The sequence below is a fragment of the Apodemus sylvaticus genome, chromosome 10, assembly GCF_947179515.1.
Source record: "Apodemus sylvaticus chromosome 10, mApoSyl1.1, whole genome shotgun sequence".
Classification (NCBI taxonomy): domain Eukaryota; kingdom Metazoa; phylum Chordata; class Mammalia; order Rodentia; family Muridae; genus Apodemus; species Apodemus sylvaticus.
The window spans coordinates 23609169-23621165 of record NC_067481.1 but is presented as its reverse complement, the minus strand read 5'-3'; the positions used below and the strand labels follow the sequence as shown (position 1 = coordinate 23621165).

Sequence of the window (11997 nt, the reverse complement as noted above, 5' to 3'; positions counted from 1 at the left end):
GACACACATGCTTCTGGGCAGTTTGGTCAAAACCTATCACTTGTTTTGTTTTCTGCTGCAGGGATTGTTTTGTTCCTAGATCATGTGCAATTTTGCCGGAGATTTACCTGGTGATTTTTCCAAAGTTCGGTAGAGACTGCAGTGTGTGCTTATTTATGTTTTGGAGCATAATTAAGTATGACCCCTCCCACAATTCAGGTTTTAGATCTCAAATTCCAAGAAAGAGAGAGGAGGAGGAGGAAGAAAGGAGAGAAGGGAGAGAGAGGAGAGGGGAGAGATAGAGCAAGGAAGAAAGACAGAGGAGGGGGAAGAGAGAGAAGGTAGAGAGGAGAGGTAGAGAGAGGAGGGCGGAGACAGAGGAGAGGGGAGAGAGAGGAGGGGGGAGAGATAGAGCAAGGAAGAAAGAGAAATAGAGAGACAGACAGACACACACACACATACACACACACACACACACACACAGAGAGAGAGAGAGAGAGAGAGAGAGAGAGAGAGAGAGAGAGAGAGAGAGAGTTAGCACACAGAGAGAAGCAGCTTGTCATAGTAGACCTTGCCAGATGAACCCAGTCTTCAGTGTGTCTCTCCCTGGGCTGGTCCTATGCTCCTGCCCAGGAGTAGAGTCCACTGGAGAGGAAGGAGCCACGAGCCACTGTTCACTGTGTAGAACAGTGTCATCAACAATGACTTCACAAGACAAAACCAATGGAATTATAATAATATATTTTACCTAGAAAATATAGTTTTTAGTGGGATATTTTCTCTTAGTTTGGAGTGAGTAATTGACATCTGGTGTATATTCTACTCTCATGGTCCACCTATACTCAGAGAAGCCATCTTTAGCCTACCCTGTTGCTAGTGTCTACCTCAAGGGACAGGGCAGTTCCTGGCTTTTCTACTCAGACAGTGGCTCCCACTCTTAGTGTCTCCCATTTGGATATGGCCTGGCTCTCCTCTGTACCTCCCGAGTCTGAATCTATCAGGACCTGTGGTGAGTCAGATGTCTGGAGAAGCTTGTCCTTTGGCGAGACCGTGCACTCTCCCCTGTTACGATGTTTGTGCACTACATACCTTTATCGTAGATTAGGTAAACCTTTTCTATCACAGTCAGACCAAAGGTGGACTTTGCTTAGCCCTCTCTGGAATCAGTGGAATCTAGTAAGACTTTTCTTGATCAGAAGGATGAGATATTTAGGGGAAAAAAAGCCAGGCAGACACAAGATGGGAACAAGTTTTTATTCAGCCATGTATTGAATGACATGGTCATTCTAGTTGTAAAAGTCAGGGAGGGATAGAGAGTTTCTAACCCATCATCTGACTTCCTCCCTAGGTTTGGCTTTGTGGGTATATATGCCCTTAGAGGTCTTCTGACTCTTGACTGACTGTTCTGCTATGCTGAATCTTCTAACTATTTTTGGATAAAGTTTTTGCATTTCTACTTTTGGCCCTGCAAACTCTGTAGGTGGCTCATACTCACCAAATCACGTCCTTACTGTTACCTGCAGGCATAAGAGAGTGATGGATTAGGGAGGTATTTAAAGAGCTTATGCTCTTTCCCCTTTACCCATCACTGCAACATCTTTATAGCCAGGATATAACAGCATGAAAATGGACCCAGGAGACTCGAGTCAATAAGGCATGAAAAGCAGGAAGTCAACAGAAGACCATTCATCCCAGGGACAAAACGTTCCTCAATCAACGAATTAACAGCCCCACCCTGCTCGCCGTCCATTCACGGTTCACTGCTCTGTGACCCTGGGCTGTGCCAGTGAGTCAGCTGGCCCAGTCATAGTGGAGTTTCATGTGGGTGAAAGTTTGCATGTTAACTGCTTTCATTTCTGTCAGAAGTTCAAACACAGCAGACGTGTCCTAGCCATATGGCTCAGATCAGAAATAATAGACCTGAAATTTATTCAAAGCCGTGGAGCCCAAGAAATAAGGCCTTCTTTGGGAGATTTAGGTGAAGCTATTTATGGCAAGGTTTCCTCCCCTGAAGTGATCCTTGATGAAGGAGATGTTCCTTGCTCATCCAAACTGTTTTCTTTGATGGTGGATGTGAATTCATACTTCTTACTCAGGGTGAGTCAGGGGTTAAATACCTTTTGTAGGAAGAAATGCCCAGGAAGGGAAGCTCATGGGATGAACACTTGGGACCTATCTAGATACCTCATTAGCATGGAGAACTCCAGGTTTTGATCCTATGTGATCGATTGTCATGGTCCTCTCAGTGGGATATCATGGGTGTGTGTTCCAGATCAGGTGGCTTGGCCCAGAGCTGGCTCTACACCTGCCGTTCTCAAGTCTGAGATTCCCCTGGGTTTGAGCCTCCTCAACCTTGCCAGTTCTTCTGTATGGTGGCATGGACCACTTGCCCCATACTTAAGGAAAACTAACACTCCGTCCCCCAACAGCCATTGACTGTCAGTAGCTTCTCAGCTTGAAGTGGGGGACTTGTGAGCCCCTCCCACATTGCAGTAGTTGAATGAGACTGGCCTTCATAGGGTTGGATACATGAATGATTGGCTCCCATTTTGGGGAGGATTCGGAAGGAGGTGTGGTCACTTGGGGTGGTCTTCAAGGTTTCAAAAGTTCATGCTATTCCCAGTTCTCACTGTTTGCCTCATGATTATGGGATCAGACATAAGCTCTCAGCTTCCAGGCCTGCTGGCTTTATGCCATGTTCCCACCATGATAATCATGGACTCACCCTCTGCACTCATAAGGCCCGATAAACACATTCTTCTATAAGCTGCCTTGGTCATGTGCTTTGTCACAGCTATGGAAAAGTAGCCAAGAGATCTATTCGTAATAGAATTTTGGCTGACTTGATCTTGTGCCAGTCACCCCAACTGGTGTGAATTTCTGAGTGAGTAGTTTCCAGGTCTCGTTTCCTTCCTCCAGCGTCTGTCCCCTCTGCTGCAATGTCAGGGTTGGGCGCGGAGGTGGTGGGGTGTTGACATAGATGTCCCTTTTAGGGTGAACAACCATAGACATTCGCAGCACTCTTATCAGTTACGAGTCTGCATTTTCCACTCTGCATTAAGAAGCTTTTAAACCAAAGCCAGAGACAATGCACATCCGTGGACAGAAGCTAAGTATTTAGAAGGCAGCTTCACAATATGGCCACTTAGCAAACAGCCATGGTTGGTTCCTTCAAGGGCCTATGACCTCGTTAGCCATGGGACTTGGAGAAGTCTTACACTAACAGATACAGATTTCTCTCTGTAGAGCAGGCCTCAAGTCCAGTCAGAAGGCAGCTGGTTACCAGCACGACAGCCATGCCTCTATTTCATCCATGAGCACATCTTGCTTAATGGGTTGACATTACAATATGGCGGGCCCAACATTGGGTAAGACTGCTGATGTCTTTTCTTCTCCAGTGGTTCTCTCCCTGTGAAACCTAGCTGTCAGGGAGGAAGCTTTCTGTTCAGTTCAGGTTGCTTTCTCTGACCTGCAGCTGGCATGCATGGCGTCTTGAGCAATAGGGTCTTGCTGTGTAGACAGCAAGTACTTTATTTAGAAATATGTGGGTTATCGCCAGAACAGCTGAGAGACTTTGGAGAAGAGGATTTAGGAGTAAGAGACAAGTAGTGTTATTTTTAATTTTTTTAAAGGACCAGCCTTATAGGGCATTGATATTTGTCCAGTCATTCATTCACAAATAATCATAAATAAATGTGACTGTGTGTCCTGCTCTGTTGTAGATACTGGGAATACAGTAGTGATAAAACACAGTGTCCGCCCCATGGAGTCCAGTTTGGGCGTCGGGAGGTGGGGCTAGAGGGGAAGAGAGAGTGAGTCAGTGGACACACATGAAAGGGCTGGTGAGGCACCTTTATGAGCAATGAGGCCGGGCCCAGTTCCGACGGTAAAAGGCATTTGAATGAAATCCTGGAAGAGCCTTGAAGTCTGGGGTCAGGAAGCTCCTTGGTGCAAAGTCTGGAGTATGAGTGTGTGGGTGGAGCACCCTGGCCCAGTGTTGGTGCTCAGGGGAGGAAGGTGGAATGGCAGGAAACGAAGGAAGAGACAGGGCAGGACCTACAGACAGGTGTGTCCTACAAGAGCTGGAGATTTTACCCTGTGTGACTCTAGAAGCTATCAAAGTTTGTCCATGCAGGAATTCAGCAGCCATAGGGACCACACCTGATAGGCACCGATTAATGTACCACTTTTTCAAAAACGCCATTTAAAACGATTTCAGTCACTGAAAGGAGGATACTGGTTATCAGTGGCAAAATACACACAGATTTCCATGAAAATGAAAGCTAATGGACAGACTAGCGATGACTTAGGACGAGAGCCCCAAGACCTGCCAAGTCGAGGCAGGAGCTTAGGCTGTGGGGATGCGGGGAGGAGCTTATGTTGTGGGGATGCGGGGCGGAGTTTATGCTGTGGGGATGAGGGGCGGAGCTTATGTTGTGGGGATGCGGGGCGGAGCTTATGCTGTGGGGATGAGGGGCGGAGCTTATGCTGTGGGGATGCGGGGCGGAGTTTATGCTGTGGGGATGAGGGGCGGAGCTTATGCTGTGCGGATGCGGGGCAGAGCTTAGGCTGTGGGGATGCGGGAGACTCTGGGCATCTTAGTTGCTTTTCCTTCTTGTGCCCGCTCTGCACATCTCCCTTCCATCCAGCGCCCCATCATTAGGATTTCTTAGCAATGCTGTGTATGACGACTGACACCTATTAACCCTATTGGGAAGCTGAAGCAAGAGGATAGTAAATTTGAGATCAGCTTGGGCTAAGTAGAGAGGCTTTGTCTTTGAAAAAGTTAGTTCTTTATAAAAACGCACGACTCTTATTTATGCGTTAATCAGAATTTGTTTTGCTTTCTTATTGATTAATTTTCTTGCGTGATTATTCCATAATGCATTCAGATTACTCTCCCCCTCTCCTTTTTGACCCCCTCCCATCCCAGTCAACAATACGTCCCATCCTCACCAGTCTTTTTCCAAACTTCATGGTTTGTGAGCCATTTAGTTAAACCGGAGTCATCTTTGTACACACAGGACGGGAAGTATGCACCGGAGGCCGATGGGCACACTGATAGTACACAACCAAAGGCATTGATTTCCCTGCTCTCCAAAGTATCATTTGCAAGCAGTTCAGCAGTGAGGGGAAGCCCCTTGCCCCAGAGTCCTTCTACCATCCATGCCCAACTGCCCAGTGCAAGCATTCACAGCTGCTATGAGCCCACGACCGCCGTGGCTGTGTCTTACCCAGAAGATAACAGTTTGCATCTCTTCTCCCATCCTCCCGCTCCTCTCAGGCACGCTCTTCCTCTGGCAAGGTTCCCCGAGCCTTAGGGCGGTGGTAGAAGTGTCTCACTTAGGCCTGAGCACAAGTCTGCTACATATTCCCAGCATCTTGTGCGTCTATGAGTTTCCGTATTTTCCCTTGTTTACTGGAAAGAGACACTTCCCTGACTAAGGCTGAGAGTAGTATTTATCTATGGGCACTTGCTTAGATATTTAGATGGGAGCTCAATATCGTCAATTCAGCTAAACAGCAGCGTTTAGTTCCCTCCTGGAACCTATGATCTCTCCTGCCATTTTTTATTTTTATTTATTTTTTATTTATTTTTATTTTTTTTTTATTTTTTGGCCAGATTCACAGAACCAGTCAGGAGTTTCTGCCTATAGAGTAGATCTAAAATCCAGTCAAAGAATAGTTGGCTATCCCCTTGACAGCAATGTAACTGTTGTGCATGTTGGCGTATCTACCTGGCAGGTTGTCCTGCTGAATTGTAGGACTCAGTTGGGTAAGAACATTGGTTGTCCCTGAGTAGCCTGCATAGCATCCTGGGGGACTACGAAACTAGAAGGTGTGGAGGAAGCTTCTGGCTCAGTTCTAAGTGACTTCTGTGTTTCCTGTATCCCATGTATGTGGCATATTTACAACAGGGTCTTATCACCTAGTTCTGATAGGCATCCAAGCAGACTGGTAAAAGTCTATACTGTTCTGGTGGATTCTGAGATCTCCTTGATCAACAACTTATAAAGAGGTATTCTACAATTGGCATTGGGGTTTTTGTTTAATAGTTTACAGACATTGAAAAAAAAGTCAAGGAGACATAAATGCAAAATACACTGACCTGGTCATTATACATTATATACACATATTCTAAACACAAGAAACTTGTATAATTAAAATAATAAAAAAGAATCTATAAGAAAAATAGTTTATATCAGCTACATGAATTTTACTTCAATTTAAACAAAATCAGCATAGCTAGGTGTGGTGGGTGGTACAAGCCTACAATTCAAGAATTTTGGAGGTGGTGGCAGGAAGATTTATAACTAAAAGCTATTCTGGGATCTTAGGGAGACATTGCCTCAATAGGTCCCAGCCCCAAATCAGTCTATCCTTCTAAAGAAAAGAAAAGAAAAAGGCAAAGAAAGAAAAAAACAACAGTCCTGTGTCATGTAGGCACCAGAGTGAAAGTCTGTCTGTCCTTGGGCCTCAGTCAGGACTGAGGGCAGCTTCCACAGCAGGTGGACGCAGGCGGAGCCGGGCTAAAGGGAGACGAGTAGAGACAATGGAGAGAGTAGAGAAAAAAAAAAAGCCACAGGCCACATCTGCAGCTGTCCCAAGATTGACATTTAATAGTGGAGATGTCACCATCCTTACAAGAACAGCTTGCTGAGTCTTCCTCCTACCGAAGGTCCTGATCTTGTGTCCCCTGAGTCATTCCGTGGCACACTGACCCTGAGGTGAGAGCGTGCTGGATAGCAACAGAATGAGATGCTTCCCTTGTGAACGAGCAGGAGCCTCTTATGAACGGGGTTACCTGGCTTTGTACTCCTGAGCTCCTGCCCAGGAAGCAGGGCGGTGGACCTTGGCCCACACAGGTGTTGGCTGAGTGAGTGTATAAAGTGCAAGCGCATGGCAGGAGATCCATCCCATCTTACTCTCTGGACACCAAGAGTCTCCAAAGGAGCACGGCTCAGCACTGCCCAAGGGTGGACCCCACAATTACAGGCTAGCTGTAGAATGGGTCTATAGTCTATGTTTCAATGAAGGGGTTTGTCGGGGGGTCTTGGGGGAACTCCAAAGGCTGGGCATGACAATGAATGCACAGTTAAGGAGAAGAGAGACACACACAGAGATAGAGAGATACAGAGAGAAAGACATACAGAGACACACACACAGAGACACAGAGACACAAAGAGAGACAGAGACACACAGAGATAGACACAGAGAGACACAGACAGGTAGACACACAGAGGTGGGGGAGTTTCATTAATTTGTTTGAAAGAAGAAAAAATTGTCCTCAAGTCTTTTCTCTGGGTTGGGAAGATGACTCTCAGTAAAGTGATTGCTTTGTAATCATGAGGACCCAAGTTTGATCCCCAGCACCCCCTTTTAAAAAGCTGGGGATGTAGAGACAGGCTGGTGATCCCTTTGGCTTGTTGCCTAGCTAGCTTAGCCTAATGGTAAGCTCCAGATTAGTAAGAGACTCCAACTCCAACAAAAGGTGACTGAAGAATCACACACACACACACACACACACACACACACACACACACATGCACACACACGTATATACATATATATAAACATATCGGTATGCATATACACCCACGCTTCTGCACCTGCACATACATGAACACACCTATGCATACACACTAAAGAAAACCTTTTTTTCCTGTTTTTAGGGCATCTATTGTCAATTAAAATCTATCTTGTTAAAATCCCAGCAGGGAGAAGGAGAAATGAGCATGAAGTCCCATTCCTGACCAAGAAGCTCTTTGCAGAGGATAACTCCTGGGAGAAGGAAAATCAGTTTTCTCCAATGGACGGACACTGGATCCACCAAGCATGCTCCAGGGAAGGCTTCATGCTCAGGAGTAGTTGGCCAACACAAAGTCAATGCCATGTGATTTGTGTGCACGTGTGTGCATTTTTCTTTTTGTTCTATTTATTTACTTATTAATTTATCTATTCATTTAATTATTTTGAGAGAGAAAGAACACAAAGTTGGGTAGAAAGATTTGGGAAAAATTAGGGGAGCAGAAAAAAAATGTGTTCAAAATATATTGCACAAAAAAAGTCAATGCATACAAAAAAATTTAATGAAATGTGTTGTTGTTCATCTAAAGAAGATATTTGATTGCTTGTTTCGGTACACAAAATACCAGACAATGATTCATATCAGATTTGTTTTGGGAAAGGATTGATCCGGGAACAAGAGACTCAGAGCCACTCTGTAACTGTGACCTAGTTTGGAAAGAACACCCCAGAGTTACAGTGAATCCTTTGGGCGCTGAGGTCTTAAGAGGAGTGGCTTTGGTTCCTGCGTATCGCTGGCGCCCCCTGCTGGCCACATGCTCCCCTGCTTTGCTCGGATAGTTGGTAGATCACAACCCCTGCCTGGGTTTTCTCTTCCCGCTTCCCAGCTCCAAGCTTATGTTAGTTACACCACCTTTAGATCCAAGAGGAATTCCTCAGGCAGCGATTCTCAGTTGTCAACCACACTGCATTTTCTAGGGTAGCGTGGCGAGACGCTTCAGGCTAAAGTTATATTGGTCACGGACTGTGTGTAGTTTCTGTACAGGACGATGGATTTAGCTGGATTGCTTTCAAATCTGAGGAAGGAGAAATCTTGCTACTCTGTACTCCTGAGCCCAGGAACTGTTATCTGAAGTCACTATGGACATTTTAACAAGCACATCAAAGTACTGGATCCATCCAGGGCATGGACGCCACGCCTCCCCGCCTCCTGACCTCAGGTTAGTCTAGGCTAGCCTCCAATGTCCTGCCGAGCTTATTAAGAATGTCGCGTGATTGCTGTCGTGTTCTCATTAGCTTAGTACTTTAAATGTTTTCTGAGTTTGACAGACCTCTGGAAACGGGACAGTCGGGGTGTCTATGATGTAGGCCACTGATCACGAAATCCAGATTCATCTGGGTTTTAATGCAAAACTCAAACATCCAGTCTTTGTTTACCTTTTCAGCAATACTATTTTTGGGGTCATCCCACTTTGAAATCAGAAGTCCTTGTCCCTGTAATGCTGCCGTGAACACTGCCTATGTCTGCCCTGACTCCAGGCCCCAGATGCTACTTGACCTGCATGGCACAGTCACCACTGGGAGCTCATGGTTCCTGTCACCTGAATTTCATCTCCACCCGTGAGCAAGCACCATTGGTCTGTTGACTCCCAGAGTGTGAGGGGACAGTAAGAGCATGACTTTAATTTTTTTCTTTCCCATAAGTTTCTTTATTGGGGTACTTGTGTTAAAAGGAAAAAAAAACTCTTATATTTTAACAATCTCACGAAAAAAAGTGGCCCAGTGTGAGTGTGAGTGTGTGTGTGTGTGTATGTGTGTGTGTGTGAAAGCTACTGCAAGCTTCCAGTTTATTATCCAATTAGAGGGGCTCCGAGGAGGCCCTGAACACATCGTGAGACCAGAGTGGCCATTTGTTTTCAGTTACTGTATCACAGGGGAAGTCCGCCCTGATGTCACACCTCTCCACTGTCCTGGCTATCTCTGGCCTTAGTGGATGGACTATGACAAAGTGGATTCATATGAAGGTTTCCTCATTATGGATCGAGGGGGACATAACATCTATTTCATAGGGCTCCGTTTATTTTGAGAAAGATCTTTGGCTAGAATTCCAGTTCAAATAACTGATAAACTGTTCTTTGCCACCTCATGTTCTGTGAGGTGGTGTCATGTTGGCTCGATGGAGAAAGGAGAAGGCCTGGAGATGTCCTAGTGGCTATTCTTTGTCATCTTGCACAGGATACAGTCAGTATAATCCCTTGTAAAGATAGGAATATTAATTAGCCTTCAAATTTGCACCTGGAGGAAGGAAAAGGCGTGCACGGCATCTGTGGCCAGCAGGGGTCGCTCTTGCTCTTTCTAACAGAGGCTAACGTGACGCAACCCCCTCTAGACTGCTGGAGTTTAAAAAAAAAATCCAGTTCTGACTCACCATCTTGCGAAAAACACCATGCTGAGCAACAGTTGACCATGGGTCTGAAAAAGGATCGGAGAAACTATACAGTTTTGAAAGAAAACTGCCCATGGTCTGTCTCTTTTAACTATTTAAAATTTTTGCCATGGGTTAGTAGCAGGGATGGGGGTGGGGTGAGGAGAATGGTTCAGACATTTTTTAAATCTTTTAATTGATTACATCAACTCTAACCTCTTTGGGCAGCTTGTAAAGTGCCTTTGCTTCCATTTAGTAGGCTATGAAGGATCGAAGCCCCTTTTTGTTTTACTAAGAGATGGTCTACTTTTCCCAGGGCAGAGCTATTGTGAGAGGCCTAATTATCCTGCTATGATTTTAATCCAGTAAGTTAGTCCTCTCTCATACACAGCAGAGGCTGGGAATCTTTTTCCCACAAAAGTTATAGGCCTGATGGTAATTTTTATTTTCACATATTGTATGTGTGTATGTGTGTGTGTGTGTGTGTGTGTGTGTATGAACTGACCTGGAACTCACTAGGTCAGTTTGCAGCCCAGGCTAGCCTCGGGATCATAGTGATCCTTCTGTCTCTGCCTCCTGAAGACAGGGATTGTAGGTATGAGCCATTCACCACACCTGGTTCCTGGTAGTAAACATTATTTAAAAAGCTCTTGGGTCAAAGAAACACTACTGTGACTCTGCCCTTGCACAATCTGTCACGGGTAACATGTAGACATGACACTATGTCTTAACAAAACTTTATGCCCACTTCAGCCCCTCCTTCACCTATAGACATCTACAGATGCTCAAAACCCTCATCTAGCTGTTATTTTACATTCTTTGTAAACTGGAACTCTGCTCTAACAAAGCCAGTAGTCAGATCCCCCCAGTTCAACCTCTTTCCTGGCGCCAGGTGCCCCTTGGTTCATCCCTCCCTGTCAGCTGTGGTCCTCTGCTTAGGAGTCTCCTAAGCACTGCCTTTCACACACAAAGGCACAGAGGCTGACAACAGTCCATGAGCTCAGAAGATCTTAGGAGCCAGTGCTGCTGTAATTGTGAACTTGTGATCTTTAAATTCATTGCCTCATTCCATCCACATCTGAGAAGATCGATGGCCTACTATGAAAGAAAGAGCAGGCACCGACTGGCCTGAAATAGCCCAGGAAAATCTAGGAGCCGATCCAAGAGCATTTTTCTTTTGCCTTTTGATCTGTTAAAAGATGCCCATGAGACTTAAATGCCTTAGAGACAGAAACAGCAGGGTGAGTTCTGACAAGGGGTCTTACAGGGAGTCAGGGCTTAGAGATGGGGTGGTGGGCTGGGTCCTGGGGGGATTTCTGTGTGCACTGCTTGAGTTCAGCACACCTGCCTTTCTTTCACAGCTGTTTCTGAACAGCCTGCTTCCTTCTGTGGGAAGTTCAGTCATAGCACTCGCTGTTTGCACTTGAAGTCTCTCTTCTCCACTTCGAACTTGCCATGTCCCTCACCCATGTTGGCTGCAGCGGGTTGACTTATTCCTTCCTTCCCTTCTAGGGAGAAGGACTCTCCCATGGGGCAGACTATAAATCGAAGGAAATGAGAAGTGGCCAAGAGAAAGAAAAACCCTGAAGGTAGCAGATGAGATTTTTTTACCCCTTTAGGTGATATTATTTGTACTAATGTCAGGCTACGGAAGGTACCAGGGGCAGGAAGACAGTATCCCAGGTGACCTCCATCCCTTCCTTTGCTAGAAGATCCCAGAAGCATATATGGTGTCCTTGGAAGATGACACTGGATTATTTTTGAAGGAAAGCTAGTTATTTTATTTTGGATAAATGAGAACTAGGACACACTTTGGATTTAAGCATCACTATTTAGAAAGAGAGATCTTTAAGGAAAGGATAGAATATACCCAATTGTGGGTGTGGCCTTATCAAGAGAGTAACATGTAGGCGTCTTTACAGTGGCTGTAGAATGTGACATTACGACATTTTGTTGAGTTTCTGCGCTCAAAGAATGCGTTTTACAAGGATTAGCAATTAAGCAAAGTTTTAGAATCATGTTCAGAAACACCAGCCAGTTCGCTTGTTTTTCTTATCTTAAGGGAC

The 11997-nt window shown here is 45.4% G+C and overlaps 1 long non-coding RNA gene across 1 annotated transcript; it reads left to right on the top strand.

Moving 5' to 3' along the window:
* Positions 1 to 1853: 1853 nt before the first annotated feature.
* Positions 1854 to 9173, top strand: LOC127694339 (uncharacterized). The gene is made up of 3 exons (XR_007979821.1): positions 1854 to 2076; positions 7695 to 8726; positions 8952 to 9173. It is a non-coding gene; the product is annotated as an uncharacterized LOC127694339 (long non-coding RNA).
* The last annotated feature ends 2824 nt before the right edge of the window (positions 9174 to 11997 follow it).